Source organism: Protopterus annectens, chromosome 3.part0 (assembly GCF_019279795.1).
Source record: "Protopterus annectens isolate FY-2018-M chromosome 3.part0, PAN1.0, whole genome shotgun sequence".
Taxonomy (NCBI): Eukaryota; Metazoa; Chordata; order Ceratodontiformes; family Protopteridae; genus Protopterus; species Protopterus annectens.
The window spans coordinates 1048225369-1048239881 of record NC_056731.1 but is presented as its reverse complement, the minus strand read 5'-3'; positions in this window follow the sequence as shown (position 1 = coordinate 1048239881).

Sequence of the window (14513 nt, the reverse complement as noted above, 5' to 3'; positions counted from 1 at the left end):
ACTGGGAGAAGAAGTATGTTTTCCAGTGAGGTCATTTCCTCAAAACTAGGTTATATCTCTGATTCCAGGATGATATATGCCTAATTTGGAAGGGTTCTAGTAGGGAATTGGAGAATTTTTTGACTTACATAAATAAAACTACCACTTTCCTTCAATTCACATGGAAGTACAGCACCCAAGCCATTGACTACTTGGATATTTCATTAAGTAAAGACCTTTCCAATAATAGATATGTGGCCAGAATCTTTAGAAAGGAAACTTACTCCAATTCTTTCCTTCACTTTAGTAGTTCACACCCGTTTCATCAAAAGAGGTCAGTCATCAAGGGGCAACTAGTTCAAGCTGCCCGGATGACCACCTCTTTTGAAGACTTTCTTGATGAGTATGATTTTCTATGTTCCATGTTCCTCAGAAAGGCCTATCCAGTGAAATTAATTGAGGAGTTAGTGGAAGAAGTTAAAACCAAAAGACTAAATGGTCATTTTAAGCCAATACTAGACAAGCAACATACAGCTTTAGATTTGATAGACTCTCATACAGAAGTAGTTCTCAATGAGTCTAGTTCTCAGAACTTTAGCCCCAATGAAAGAAAAGAAGTTTCATCAGAATTTATTAAAACACTTGTCATTACTTATAGTAAGGAGGCCCAAGCTTTAAGATTAATCTTTGAAAAAAAATGGCCCATAGTACTGGAAGATTCCTACATGAGGCAATATGTGGGGCATAAACACACAATCATATATAGGAAGGGGCCTACTTTTAAAAACCTATTTAAAATAAAGCAGGGAGCTCAGTTATGAGGGGGACAAAGAATGACCAAATGTGGGGCATGTTCCTGGTGACAAAAGGTTCAAGTGGCTAACAGTTTCATAGTGAGAGACACAACATATTATGTGAACAGTAAATACAATTGTTGTTCCAAAGCAGTAGTTTATTTGGCATCCTGCTCTTCCTGCCAGTGTTTCTACATTGGGAAAATGGAAAGGAAACTCTGGCAGAGAATTTATGAGCATGAATATGCTGTAAAGAGACAAAATCAGAACAATGCCTTGGTTAAACACATTAATTGTAATAGTGTAAAAGTTTAGCTTCATGGCTATAGATGCAGTACTTATACAGGATAACAAGCCATGGGGGCTACTTTTAGAGATAAAAGAGCTCAGGTGGCAAATCCACTTACAGGCAGATAGTTGGCCAGGTCTGAATGAACGTAGCTCAATAGCCCCTGTGTTGAAGTTAAAAGCTCTTGAAAGGAAAAAAAGTGAAGGTAGTATCAGCTAGGTAAAACTTATTTAAATATATACATTGTATACAAATTTTTTTATCTGATGCATGTATATTTTACATATTTTCACATATTATATTTAACCCATTGTATTTGCATATATTTATAAAAGCTCAAATGGCTTAGTGGTAACTGGCTATGGCAATGATATGTAGGGCCCTGGGTTTGAGACTTGCAAGATAGGTGTAGTTAGTCATTTTTAAGCTATGTACTCATAAGATGTTAAGCTATTGGAATTACATGCAGTTTTTTTAATACCAAAACTCAGTTTATAAAAATGCTTATGTGAAAAAAGTTTTTAGCATTGGTTTTAAACTGCTTATATAAGATGTTAAATTAATTTTACTTTATAGTTACTCATAGTTTATTTATAAATTCAATAATTATAAGTAATAGTAGGCATATGCATTTAGAATGAATAGGTGCATGTGTTTTTATGTATATGTCATGGATTTTTAAGTTCTATTAATATTAATGAGTTGTTTAACCAATCAACTTTAAAAGAAGTTTATAAAGGAAGTGAATGTGAAACTAACAGTTGTCTGATGAAGTTTAACACTTTGTTTAAATGAAAGCGCTAACAGGATATCTCATTTTAAAGAATAAAAGATTTGTGTGTGATTTTCTAGCATTGTGGGCTTCTCTTTCATCTAAATTTGCTGCCAGTAGAATCCATGAACTGCCATTTTTATTTTATTCAAAAAACAAAGTAAAGCAGCACAAACACATTCAGACATGCAGACATGTTTGCCGATGGGCAAACTAGTTTTGCGGGATTGCACAGACAGTCACAATGATTACTAGGGTTTAATTTAAGGCAATGAATGCATTGCTAACACATAATAGGAAAAGGTACTTAGTGCAAAGTACAGTATAAACATGTTTTGGCCATACTGAAATAAAGGTTTGGTGGTGATCATCAAGGGTACATAAACTGCATTATAAAGACAGAAGTCTGGGAAAGTGTGTGCATTAAAAAGGACCACATGCAGGAATGGTAGGAATGAAGAATGGGTAAGAGGACAAGTGGAACATGGTAATGTACACCATATAAGGGCATGTCACTCATAGGTGCCGGAAGCTGTTGAAGACTCGGGAATGGAGGGTGAGAGGGGTACTATGCCAAGAGGGGGTGGTGCCCTTTTAATTCACTGCTGTTCGATGAAACTGTTGGGGAATGGGGGCAGGCAGAAGCAAAGTAAAACCCATACTGTTTTTGTAACAGTAAGAGCAAGTTGTCCAGCAAAAAGTAAATAAACTGGTATGCAGTTTCAAATTTAAGGTCTGCCTCCTTTGGAAAACCCTAAAACCTGACAAAAGCCCCACCCGTTATTCCACTTCTTTCCAGAAGTAAATGTATGTGGTTTTTCATTCAGGATTATTTGTTCGCAACAGATAAATTACAGAAACATTCTACACATATTAAAATGTATAATTTTGGTGTAACAACTGGTAATATATGTTGAAATTATTACACTAGATAATCATGTGGTTCTACAAGTCATATTGAGGAAATTTGTACAGGAAAAAAGAATGTATGTGTGTAAACCGTTTCCTGCAATATACATTTAATTTTCTTGAATTCATGCTTTATTCCCATCCACAATATTACAGTGGTGACAAAATATGTAATTTTACCACAGGAAAAAAAATAAATGAGAAGATGGCCATTCTTTCTCACTCACTGACATAAAATAAAAAAATACAAAGGCATTTGTTGAGCATTCTAAGCTGTATCAAAGCAGATTATTTTGATTAGTCTAACCGCCTACTACTGGCTCCATTTCACATTACCCATGATGCCATTTGAAACAAGCAAAAGAGTGTTCAGACAAAATTAAACTTAAATGTAAAATAGAAAATGCAAGTGAGAAACTGAACATTTGAGGCAATGCAATTCAGAAATAGGTGAGCTCTCAAAACTATTCAAAACAGTCATGGAGTGCTCTCACCAAAAGTGAATTTCCTGATTGAGACCCTAATTTCTGGATTTCCTGAGAAACACCCTAATTCCCTATCAAAAAGGATTCCATGACAGATAACCCTGGTTTCAGTGTGCTTGTGCTTAACTACTGATGACTTTTCTCATGCAACCTCAGCACTTGGAAGTGCCAATCCATTACAGGACAGGAACAAATCAAATAGACAAAAAAAAACACACAAGAGAGAACCTCAAAAAGGAGAGTCCTGCAAATAAATACCTAAACAGTCACAATGCCAGAAGCATTGATAAATAAAAAATAATAACTAAAGTATGAAAATGAAAAGAGTAAACTAAGACAGCACCATCTATTCAAGTTCCTCTTAACACTTTTTTAAACAAAGAAAATGGCGTTAAACATTCTATGCAACTGCCTATTGGCAAAACCATATAACAAGGTAGCCAGAATATTTATCACAGCCTGAGCCCACAGACAAAAAACGAATCAAAGATATCCTCACGAGCATCGTGGCCACAACCTATAGCCCATGATATTTTGATGGAGATACCAAACTTTCTGGTGCTCACTGTGTCTTACATAATAAATAAACATCTCAAGTAGTTACAACCTTTGATTCCGGTGCTCACTGAGCACTAACAGCTGCCAGACAAATATGTTTCCCTGGTAACTTTGCACTTGCCAGCACACTCACAAGGGAACTTTCTGAATCTGGAGAAAGCTCCAATTATGCACATGCCCTGTACAGAATCACACACACTTACCAGTGGTAGTTTAACTTCCGCGCGCGCCTTGGCTTAAATCCACGTTGGAGTGCGTCGGGTTGTCCTTAAAGAAAAACTCAACCGTGGACTTCTGATAAAAGTGCCCCTTCCCCCACGATCTATCATTCCAGCGCCTATGATGTCACTGTATGTATACCTCAAAAACAAGATGTTTTTGTATGAACAGTAATCACAAATTTACATAATACAGTATGTATTGCTAATAACTCTTCCTGTGTGGGTAGATTCATTTTTATTTATTATTTGTTAACTGGGAAAGTCCAACTTGGAATTAAGCCAATTTTTCAGTGGAGGCCTGGGGAGAAAGGCTCCAGATGCATGTCTTTGTAATGTGGGAGAAAACCCACAGAAACACATGGAGGACATGCAGACTCTGCACAGAAGGCACCCCAGCTGAGAATTGAATTGGCGCACCTCTTGCTGTGAGGTGACAACACTACCACTGCACCACTGTGCCATCCATATCATATCATCACACACTTAACTGTATACTATGCAACTGTCAGACAAGGTCACATATCAATGGAGATGATTGGTTGTGTTATAAGCAACCTGACGTGATCACTGGAGAGGACATTTAGCAAAGCCAGTATATACAACAAGGGGTATTTTTATATATTGTGAAAATATGCCAAAAGAGTTGCTTGAATATGAATATAATGTCAACATAGGTCTCAACAGACTGGGACACATAACAACAGGCTCATGGACAACACTAAACAGAAGCATGCACAATCATGGACAATATCAGGATAATACTGCCCTCAATCTGTGTCATTGATATAAAATACATGATTGTGAGTTATTAAAATGGTCTGCATGAACACACTTGTACCTCTGTAATGATTTGTCAGTAATCTGTAAGGGAAATTATGCATAAGCTCATCACAATGACCACTTTTGGTAAGTGTTAAGGAGGGACATTGTTATAGCAGTATTTTAATTTAGGCACAATCTTGGCTAGTTGGGAGGTTTGCATGCCATCAATGTTTTCAATAAGCTTTGTATATAAATGGGTGCATCTCAGTGTGATGTATCTTGCATGCATCTTGTATAACACCTTGAAGGGAAGTCTGCACTGCCAACTCCTAATGGTTATGCATCACAAAGAATACACATGTATGAACAAAAAAAAAAATGTGTGGAAGCACATTGTGGCAAAGGTGATGCACTTCAGTAAATCATCCCTGGAAGATGAGTGGTGATGTACAGGCAAAAGGGTATATTTTACTCAATTATTGATTTAAAAGGGCCATGAAAAATGTAACTGTAATGTCCTTTGATGTGGATACCCTGCCCATACTCAGAACATGTGTTACATACGAGGGATGTGTCACCACTGTGATCACATGCTGGTGGAATTCCGATTGCTATCTACCTGAGTACCTAGATCACATACTGCTGTCTACTCATAGGGGTTTGATGTCTGTATTATAATTAGCTTGTGTATTTGCTTTCAAAAGGAAATCATTGTGCTTTTTGTTCATCTACTGTGTCTCCATGGCTCTGGCAAAAATCAGTTTTATGTGTTAATACATTCTGCAGTATATCCATAACAGCCTTCTTGGACTCAGTGATTGTCTCCACTTTGCAGTCATCCACAAAGCTGGTTAGACTTGATTTCTGAGACTTAAATACTGAACAGGAAAGGGTCTAGTATAGTACCCTGAGGTATGGTTCAGGTTTTTGGACTCCAGCTAGAGGTAACTTCACACATTTTGACATTATGCATCCTATGTTTGGTCCATTTATCTAACCACTTGATTACATAGGTGTTTATGCCCACTTGAGACAGATTTTGTGTAATACCCGAGTTTGGATTTGTGTCAAATGCCTTGGCTATATCAAATTAAGTGGGATGACACTCTTTTCCTCATGCATGCCCTTGGTGACCTTCTTGAAGATGTCAACTAAATTCAACAGGTTTGATGTAGCCCTAACAAATTAAAATGGGTTTGGTACACCATCATGTCATTACCTGTTACCTTGATAAGGCCCATAATGAGTTGATGGTCTGCCTCACAGATGAAGGGAGTCAGGATTATGGGTATATAATTCAATGCATCAGCTGATGGTCCCCCCTTATTGAGATGGGTGACTGTTGCTGTACACCCTTCTACCAGAACATAGCCTGTCTGGATGCTGTGGTTATGTAGGTAACCAACTTTGTCTGCTAGGTCAGGTTTTAGGTCATAGTATAGGTATCCTGAGATGGTGCAATGGCCCATTGATCTTGTATTATTAGCCTTAAAGAGCGCAAATATGAGCTACTCTCCTGAGAAAATAAGCTAACTAATGTTTGCATGTTTACTTTGGAGAATGGCCAGTGGAGACAGGGTGAAGTGTGACACAAACTGTCAGCTAGCAGATTGTTTATTGTCCCTGGTTTAGTACGACTAGTGGCATCCACAAACAACTCTCTGCTTAGTTGTGTATTCTCCTTCACATTTCACACTTATTTCAATCAATCATTTGGGACAATACCTCCAAATGCAACCTTGGCTATGCACCACACAGTGGTACTGCTTACTCAGTCATGCAACTCAGCCAATGTCATGTAATTACATCAATTGGCCAACATATTCCTATATGTTTGCTATTGGAAAGCTGTGTTTGAGTGGACTGACACCATATAAGGACACATTACAAATGAGATGGTTGTGACTGCTGCAGAACAGTTACTGACACAAACGCTGATAGTCACACAATGGTGTTGGTGACCACCTCAATAATTCATGGGAATAACAACACAATTGCACATAAGATGAATTCCACAAGGTTGCAGTTGAATCAAAATGTGTTATTTTTATGTATATCACAGCATTACATGTGTATGAAACAAGACTTATGTGTCCATTTAATCAGTATGAATTTATATTGATGTAAGTCACAGAGCATTTAATGATGGTAGGTATACACATCCACACATGCCTTACTGCAGGTATCACTGTGATAGTTAAATGAGAACTGTGTTGAATGTTCATCTGCTCCACAAAACACGTCTTACTAAGCCAACAATATACATAGTATCATCCGATGTCAACATTTCTCAGTAGGCATATTACTACAGCTGTTATGGAAGGAATGTGTAATCAAATAGCAGCAGTAGAAATAATGCATTACCTCACAGCACAGATTGCAATACTCCCTTGTAGGCCTACCATATGTCCACAACTGACAGCAGCATTGATGTGAAATTTTCATTGGGTCATACTACATTACTAAGTAAAGGCCAACATCACATTAAATCCTGTCCATTATTATATCATTTAAATCAAACTCCCTATATTTATATGAGGGAAGATAGTACGTCTGTATGCTTATGTATGTATTTGTTTGATTGCATTATATACTGCCTCTGTCCATATATGACATGTGCAGTTCCCCCTAACAGAATTAGCAATCGCACATCCAATGGTCTGGAAATGGCTTGCAGAGGCTCATGGAAGGACTCTGCTTCATGATGTGCACATGCATCTTTGTGATACAGACATCCTTCACTCCTCTCCAGGAAGGATGTCATGTGGCCAAAGGGACAACACTTTATAGATGATGACATCAGCAGTGTGTGGTGAGAAGAAGATGCTTGTTGGATTGTTTCAGATGCTGTTTAATATGGTCTGTAGAATGTGAACTAATTGAACAATAACTCATACATATGCACATACACACACACACACACACACACACACACACACACACACACACACATACACACACACACGCGTGCACACACACACACACACACACACACACACACACACACACACACACACACACACACACACACACACACACACACATATCAGTTGATTGCAGTAAGAATAGAACCCCTAACTTACTATGTACAGAATACAGCACTTAACGCAAGTGCCACAGCATAAGCCTTTCATACTGTCATATCAGACAACACTTTATAGATAAGCAAAAAGAATTTAAACTGTCACGGCTGAAAGAAACACCCTCAAGTTCCTTTGTAGCTGTGAGGATGTTTCAACTTCTCTTAAAAAAATCACAAAACGAATTAATATCACTCACATAGGGTACTGGAAACCTGAGTTTATCTGTTGTTATATTATGTTCTGGGGCCACATACACTAGGTCACTAGAAAAGTATGGTTTCCCTTTCCCTTTTCTTTCTTCATAGGTTTGCGCAATGCATAAATCTATCTCTGAATCATTATAACCCCTACTCAAGAAATCTTCTCTTAGTAGTAACATGGCTTCATCTAGTCCTGTATCTCTATTATGCAATCTACTCATCGTTAGAAACTGCCCCTTCACACATTTTTGCTAACATGTCTGGAGTGCATACTGCTCTTGTGCAACAGGGAATTTCTCCTTCTGGGATTCCTATATAGCCCTGTTACTATCCCCCCTAATTCTGATTTCTTAACCAGGACATCCAAAAATTCAATCTGCTCATCAGAGTGTTTAAAGCTAAACTTTAAAAAAGATGTCATACTATGAAGGTATTTAGTAAACCTTCTCAGCTTATCTGGTGTACCACCCTACAGAAGGAACATGTCATCCACAAAACAGACATACCATAGTATGTGGTCATCAAACTCATTCCCATGTAAAAGGCACATGTTCTCCCACTATACCAGAAATAGGGTGGTGTAGCTGTTGGCACAAGCAGTGCCTATAGCTATGCCAACCTTCTGTAGATAGAAGTCCTCTTGAAATATAAAGACATTGTTTTCCAGTATAATCTCTATCAGACTATATAACAAGTTAACCTTTTCATTTGTGTAAGTCTGCTTCATAGATAGTAGACTTCTAATATTTTCTATTCCGCAGTAGTTAGGTATCACTGTGAAAAGGGATGTTATATCCAGAGTCACTAGTGTAAAATCTTAATTTAGTGTGGCAACTCTATCACATAATAATCTCAAAAAAATCCAGTATCCTTCAGTACCATTTCACATGACTCTAATATGGAGTGCAGTTTTTTCTCATAGCTTCAGTGGCCCAGCCCTTACTAGAGAATATAGGTCTCATAGGCGAATGTATCATGTTTTTATGCATTTTGGGGAGTCCATAAATAATAGGAATAGTCGGGTCCTCAATGTTAAGGTATTTAAACATTTATTCTGTGATTTGGTGTGCCATAAGTAGATCAAATAACCAGAAAGCAAATCTATCTACTATCCCCTTAACTGCCATTCTGGTAATACATGCATAAGTTTCACGATCATCTAACAGTTTTACCATCTGTTCAAAATACATTCCTTTATCCATTATCATAATCCCTCCCCCCTTTATCAGCCGGTCTAATTTCTATTGATTGTAGAGCCTTTAGCTCACAGAGAGAATTAGTTTCATCTTTACTTAGATTATAGAACATTTGTGGCCTGTTAGTATCAAACAACTCCCTTATTTGTCTTTCACAAGCATTGACAAAAGCATCCACCATTGGATGCATTTTTGGTACAAATGTGCTACATTTTTTGAAACAATCATTAGCTACCACAGAAGTTCCTTTAAACATGGCTTTACATGAGAGTGTATGACCAAACAATTTCAGGTCTCTAATAATGTCTGTCATATTAGTCCGCTGGACTGGAATAAATGAAAGCCCCTTACCTAATAATGAAGTCTGAGCTGCAGTTAGTGATAAAGACGATAAATTAATCACCAAACTCTCATATTTTTGCTGCGTGTCATCATCCTGTTTTGTGTCTCCTCTGAACTCTGTTTGTCGAATGCAACCTCTCCTTCCTCTGCTCTTTGATCTTTCCCTTATGGGAAATGTATCCTTCAATGTCAAGGGTATTAACTGAGTCTCTGCTGTCCCTGTTAGAACCTTTTAGAAACTTAGATTGTTGAATGAACACACACAAATATGTTGTCCACAATAAGACTAGAACCCCTTCCTAACTATCTACAGAATGCAGTATTTAGAAGCACCACATCAGAAGTCTGGCTTTCATAGTGTTAGACAACACTTTATAGATGATGACATCAGCAGTGCGTTGTGAGAAGAAGATGCTTGTTGGATTATGTCAGATACTGTTTAATATGGTCTGTAGAATGTGAACTAATTGAACAATAACACACAAACACACACACACACGCACACACACACACACACACACACACACACACACACACACACACACACACACACACACACATACACACACGTGCACACCAGTTGATTGCAGTAAGAATTGAACCCCTAACTTACTATGTACAGAATACAGCACTTAACGCATGTGCCACAGCACAAGTCTGTTTTTCATACTATTATGTCAGACAACACTTTATAGATGATGACATCAGTAGTGTGTGGTGAGAAGAAGATGCTAGTCAGAGTGTCTCATATGTTGTTCTAAATTGGTCTCTAGAATGTAAACTAACTGATCACAAACACGCACACAAATCTGACTGTCTAACTTCATTGCTGATGGACAATTTAGAGTAGATGACATCATCACTGTATGTTTAGGAGAATATATTGGGAGGCCTGTATGAACTGGCTGTGTAGGCATATAAGATTGGCAAAACAAATTTTCCCTGTATGGGACTGGATTGCTGAGAGTAAGATACAGACTCATGCTCTTCTGAGTATTCACACACACACACACACACACACACACACACACACACACACACACACACACACACACCAGTTGACTGTAGTGAATTAGAACCCCGATCTATCTATCTAATTATACAGGCTAGAAAAGTCAGTACTTAAAACAAGTTCCATACCACAAGGCTGACTTTTACACTGCTGCTGGACAATTTATAGTGGATGACATCATCACTATATGTTTGGGAGAAGATGTTGGGTGGTCCATATGAACTGGCTATAGGCACGTACTATTGTCAAACAAATTGTCCTGCATGGGACTGGATTGCTGAGAGTAAGATACAGACTCAGGATCTTCTGAGTATTCAGACATGCACACACACACACACACACACACACACACACACACACACACACACACACACACACACACACACACACACACTCTCTCTCTCTCACACACACACACACACACACACACACACACACACACACACACACACACACACACACACACACACACACACTAGTTGACTGTAGTAAAATTAAAACCCCTACTTAACTAGTTACACAAGCTAGCAAAGTCTGTACTTAATGCAAGTGTCATGGCACAAGTCTGACTTTGTACTGCTCTGCTGCTGGACAATTTAGAGTTGATGACACCAGGGAGGCCTGTATGAACTGGATATGTAGGAATGTACAACTATCAAAATATTTCTTCTGCATGTGACAGGATTGATGGAAGTTGTGATATCTCCCTTCACTGTGCCAGTAATCAAAGAGCCTGAATCCTCACCACTGACACTGTAGCAGGACATTCACATGGAACACAATTCCTGTGCTTGTTCATTTTTTTATGTTTGTGATCTTTGGTTTTGTGCCTAAAGATTTGCTCTGGCATTTGGAATTCACTTTGGTGACTTTTCTCAGCATGGAGAATACACAGATTTGAGACTTAATGGGTGTACCAGTATGGGATGATAAAGGTCAGTACCCCTACATTACTACAAATGCCAACCCACAAGTTAATATGTGAATATGAACTCTGATGATTTTGCAAAGCTAGAAAAACAACTTAACCTACTACAAAGTCTATTCTGGGAACAGATTATATTTGGAACAGAGTAGAGATAAAAGAAGATTTTACAAAGGGGACTGAAACTTAATAAAAAAGTTAATGAGGAACAATGTCAGTGAAGAACTAACACAGGAATAGACTGAAATTCTTGAGGAAGCTAGCTTCAAACTAATAGGCTTGCTTAGAAAGCACAACAAAGAAATACAGGACACTACTAAGGAAATAATTGAGATTATTGAGACTGGTTGCAAACAGGAGGCAGATCATGAACATAAATTCCAAAATGGGGTGAAGTTTCACAATTTTCAGAAGTCCATCCAAGAGAGAAAGATTCAGAAAACAAACAGAGATCAAATGGACAAAGATGATCCACAGTGCTTCACAAAGCATAGATCCAGAAGGGAAGGTGGAAATGGACTGCAGAACTACAGGATATATTTTAATGGGAGAGCCAGCAATAGGGTAACACAAACAACTACAGATATCACCAATAATACCAATCACAACTATTATTCCAGTAATGCCAACAATAATTACATTGACAATAATATTGACAACAACAATCTGAATGTACAGGCTAGTAATGCTGGTGGAAGGAATGAACAGGTTTTTCACAATGTGAATACACCCACAGGATCAGACAGATAAATGAAGGATTGATTGATGGCATACAGTACCCCTCAGACCACACAGACAAACATGAGAGAACACAGGAATCCTACTCAGTCAAAATACAACTCCCAGGGCTCATATCACCAGACCTCAGTACACATGAACAGGAATTATCATCATAACAATTACAACTACAACCAGAGATACAGCACACTGAGGTTCCATAGAGAAGAAGCAAGCTGCCATCTGAACCCCAGGATGCAGGACCAGAACAATTGGAGGAGGAAGCAGTAGACAGGGGCAAGTGAGTTGAGGTACCTGGGAAACAACCTCTACCCATCAGGGCCATGAGCCTGCAGGGGGAATCAGCCTCCAGGACATGGAATCATTCAAATAATCCACTGGCAGCACTTGAATAAAAAGTGCTTAACAGAGGACTTACATTCATACCTCAGGGAAGCAGCAATGAGACACAGACCATCATTTATTTAAAAATGTATGTGAGGAAGTTGAATTTGAAATTTGTATTTCATGAGAAAAATAACATGGCAGAAGATAAACCCATCGAAGAAAAAGTTAATAGACCCAGCAGTTTTTGCCCCCACTGCTTCCCACACCTGCAGCCTTTCAGACAAAATTCGAGCTCGACATAAGAAAGGTTCTCAAAAAAACACCAAAATGTAAGTTTTATAATATTTCAAAGGATGAGATATTAGCACTTTGAGCAATGATAGAACTAGACGTGTTATGAAGGCTGACAAGTGTGGGGACATACTTGTTACAGATACTGACAGTTATATAATTAAAATAGAGAACATACTGAATACACCTGAGTTTTATTATAAAGATTCCTTTGAGGAGGTTGAAACTACATATATAGAATGGAAAGATAAGCTAACCACAATGCTTAATGAAGAACTTAGTGAAAACATTTTTGAGTATTTGAACACTCCTCATCCTAAATTACCTTGGTTTTTGGGTTTCCCAAACCCCATAAAAATAGGGAAGATCCATCTTACGGATCTGTTATTGCAAGTGGAGGTTCCATATCAGAGGCCACTGCCATATACATATTTTATTCTTCAGCCTCTTGCTGTAAAGAGCTCATCTTTTATTTTAAATTCACTTGATTTTTTATGAAAAATGAAAGAAGTGCATGTGAATGAACAAAGCATTTTGGTGACTATTGACGCTGAAGCCCTTTACATTGTGTTACCACACATTTACTGTATTGAACCAGCTACAGAGGCTTATAGCAGAAATAATGTTACACAAGGGCAAACTGAATGCTTGGAAAAGCTAATAAACTTGATGTTGAGTTACAATTTTTTTCAGTTTAAATGGCCAGGCTTACAGGTAGATGAGGGGGATAACCATGGGTAAAGCTATGGCCCTAGCTTGGCCAATGTAGCCTTAGGCAAGTGGGAGGAGGAATTTGTACTACAGAGTGAATACCAGAGTTTCATGATCAGCTACCTTTGCTTTATTGATGATGTAGTCATAATCTGGCAAGTTGAGACATCTAAACTCACTGAGCTTATCCATTACATCAATAACTGCACCTCCTTCCTGAAATGTACCACTTCCATTAGCTTGGAATCATTTCAGCTCCCTGATATGACAGTCATTATTGATAAAGACAGAGGTAAATTAATTAGTAACTTATACAGAAAACCAACAAGAGTGAACTACTTATTTCACAGAGACAGTATGCATCAAATAAAAACTAAGTACAGTGTAATAAAATCGTAAGGCTAAAGATTAGCACACATTGCCACAGATCTGTCCCATTTTCTCAAAAATATGAATGATCTTGAAAATGATTTCTTAACCAGAGGATATACATCAAACAAGTTACATATGATCCTGGAACCCATTAGAGATTCTAAAATGAACAATGTCCCTATGTGGAATAGGCATGTTGGTAGAATTATGCAATGAATCACCCTAACCCAAAAGAAGAGAAAAGTAAGGACAGAGGCATTCTAACTTACACCTGGGATTTCAATACAATTAAAACCATTATTAAAGAGAACTGGACCATCCTCACTGACAATCAGCAAGTTGTATGTGTTTTAAGATATGACCCTACTTTTGTATATAAAAAGAGAAGACACACATGTATCCATGTGGAAAAGAAAAATAGGGAACACCAGAATCACATGAGCACTAAAATTTGTTGGCTATCTAACTACACTTTCTATGAATAATTCATGGAGTTTGACTTATTTGATTTGAGTGCCTGTATCTTAAAAAGATGGTGAAATCAGCA